The sequence below is a fragment of the Olea europaea genome, chromosome 8 (genome assembly GCF_002742605.1).
Source record: "Olea europaea var. sylvestris chromosome 8, O_europaea_v1, whole genome shotgun sequence".
In the NCBI taxonomy this organism is placed as follows: Eukaryota; Viridiplantae; Streptophyta; class Magnoliopsida; order Lamiales; family Oleaceae; genus Olea; species Olea europaea.
In genome coordinates, this window is record NC_036244.1 from 19,141,864 (window position 1) to 19,145,069 (window position 3,206).

Genomic DNA, 3,206 nt, shown 5'->3' on the forward strand with positions numbered 1-3,206 from the left:
GAAGGAACAGGCAAGCTCAAGATGAAGCCCCTATCCACGAGATAGATACCATATTTGGAGGCCCTTACGTTGGCGGTGAAACGCGAAACGCCAAAAGAAACTATGCTAGGGAGGCTAAGCACCCCCCTCTGACAAGTTACATTGTAGATAATAGCTCCCGAAGAAACCAGGCACCACCCATTGTCTTCACCCAGGAAGACGCCGAAGGAGTTCATTACCCCCACTGCGATGCGCTGGTAGTGAGGGCGGTCATAGCCCGAAATGGGCTCAAACGAATGCTTGTCGACAATGGCAGCTCCGTCAACATCTTATTCGGGTCCGCCTTTGACAAGATGATATTGGACCATCAGTTGACACCCACCACCACTCCATTGTACGGATTTACCGGAGATAACATTACCCCGAGAGGAAAGATAACACTGGCAGTGGACATGGGAGAATCTCCTCAAACTACGATGAACTTTATGGAGTTCCTCATAGTCGACAGCCGGTCGGCTTACCACGGGGTCTTGGGCAGACCGGCCCTGAAGGAATTGGGAGCAGTCACCTCCATCCACCACCTATGTATGAAATTCCCAACAGAAAATGGGGTGGCAATGGTGAGAGGCGACCAGAGAGGTTCGCGGGAGTGCTATCTGAGCTCCATTAAGAAGGTGGAGCCCCGAGACGTCCATGTGATCGTGGCTGATGTGGTTATGGCGGATGTCCCAGGTGACGCTCCCACTGACCAGGAAGATGTTGATATGATTGACGCACTCCTCGTTCAGGAGGCGCTAATCGATGAGATCGACCCCCGCATAATGGAACATGAGCCCCAAGCATCCCCCATAGAGGAACTTGAGAGCTTCTCAGCCGACCCTCGAGATCCGTCCAAGGTGCTGAAAGTAGGCAGGGGCTTATCCGACATTTTGAGAGAAAAGATTAAAGATTTTCTAGGCAAGAACCTGGACGTCTTCGCCTGGAAACATGAGGACATGGTTGGCATAGACCCCAAAGTCAGCTGTCACCACTTGAAAATCGACCCCAATTTTACCCCGCATAGACAAAAAAGGAGAGCCCTCAACCCAGAGAGGTATGAGGCCCTGAAAGAAGAGGTTCAGAAACTAATCCAAAATGGCTTCATCAGGGAGGCCACCTACCCGAAGTGGGTGTCCAACCCGGTCTTGGTTAAGAAACCCAATGGCAAATGGCGAGTGTGCATCGACTTCACCAACCTTAATAGAGCTTGCCCGAAAGATAGCTTTCCGCTTCCAAGGATTGACCAATTGGTGGACTCCACGGCTGGGCACGAGTTATTGAGCTTCATGGATGCATACTCCGGATACAACCAGATCCCCATGCACCCGGCTGATGAGGAGCACACCTCTTTCATCACGGATCGAGGCCTCTATTGCTATAGAATGATGCCTTTCGGGTTAAAAAATGCCGGAGCAACTTACCAAAGACTCGTGAACAAAATGTTCGCCGACCTCATTGGCAAAACAATGGAGGTCTACGTGGATGATATGCTAGTGAAAAGCTTAGAGGCAGAAAGCCACGTATCGCACCTCAACAACACCTTCCAAATCCTGAGAAGGTACAGGATGAGGCTCAACCCCTTGAAATGTGCCTTCGGGGTGGCTTCCGGCAAGTTCTTAGGATACATGGTTAACCAGCGAGGAATTGAAGCAAATCCCGAAAAAATTGAGGCTCTGTGCCAGATGAGGTCCCCCCAAAAGCCAAAGGAGGTGCAAAGCTTAACGGGGCGAGTGGCAGCACTTAGTCGCTTCGTCTCCAAAGCAACTGACAAGTGCCTCCCATTTTTCAAAGTGCTCAAGGCTGGGAAGAAATTCCAATGGACTGAGGAATGCGAAGAGGCCTTCCAAGGATGAAGAAGGCACTTGGGGCAGGCCCCCCTCCTCTCCAAGTCGAAGCCCGGCGATATCTTGCAACTATACCTCGCGGTAAGCCCGGCGATATCTTGCAATTATATCTCGCGGTCTCCAATGACGCCATCAGTTCGGTTTTGATTCGGGAAGAAGGGTCCACCCAACTTCCCGTCTACTACACGAGTAAAGCGCTCCTATCGCCGGAGACCCGATACCCCGATATGGAGAAGCTTGCTTTGGCCTTAATCACGGCCTCTAGGAAATTGAGACCTTACTTCCAAGCTCATATCATCCATGTACTTACAAATTTTCCCCTGAAGCAAGTACTCCAGAAGCCCGATGCCTCGGGAAGATTGTTGAAATGGGCAGTGGAACTAAGCGAATTTGACCTTGTGTTCAAAGCAAGGGCGGCCATCAAAGGGCAAGCGTTAGCAGACTTTGTTGCTGAATTCACCAACCTGCCCGAGGTGGATGAAATCATGGAGCCCGTCGAACTCCCCACATGGAGCCTCTTCGTCGATGGCTCGGCTGGGGATGTCGGCTCAGGTGCCGGGGTTGTCCTCATCAGTCCCGATGGTCACAAACTCACCTCGGCCGTGAGGTTCGGGTTCAAAGCCACCAACAATGTTGCAGAGTATGAAGCACTCCTTGCAGGCCTCAGACTCGCCAAGGAAATGCAAGTAAAGAAGCTACTCGTCAATAGTGACTCCCAGCTGGTTGTTAACCAAGTTAATGGTAATTTCTCAGCCAAAGACAGAACGATGACCTCCTATCTGAAAATGGTATGAGCCTCATCCCATCCTTTGAAAAGTTCGAGTTAATCCAGATTCCCCGCATCGAAAATGCTCATGCGAACGCACTCTCGAAGCTGGCTAGTAGCAAGGACTCGGAGCTACTCAATGTAGTGCCTATCGAGCACCTCCTACTGCCTTCTACCGAGGCCCCTAATGTCATGTGGGTCGGTGGAATTCCCGCCTGGATGCAACCCATTATAGCATACTCGCTGTAGTGCCTATCTAGCATCTCCTACTGCCTTCTACCGAGGCCCCTAATGTCATGTGGGTCGGTGGAATTCCCGCCTGGATGCAACCAATTATAGCATACCTGAAAGACCAGGTGCTACCCACCGACAAAAATGAGGCTTACAAGCTAAGAAGGAGGTCAGCCCATTTCCTCTTCATCGACGACATTCTCTACAAGAGAAGTTTCTCCTCTCCACTTTTACGATGTGTCGGAGGGGAGGAGGCTACATACATACTAAAGGAAGTCCACGAGGGAGTGTGCGGCAACCACTCTGGAGGCCTATCTCTGGCACAAAAAATACTGAGACAAGGATAC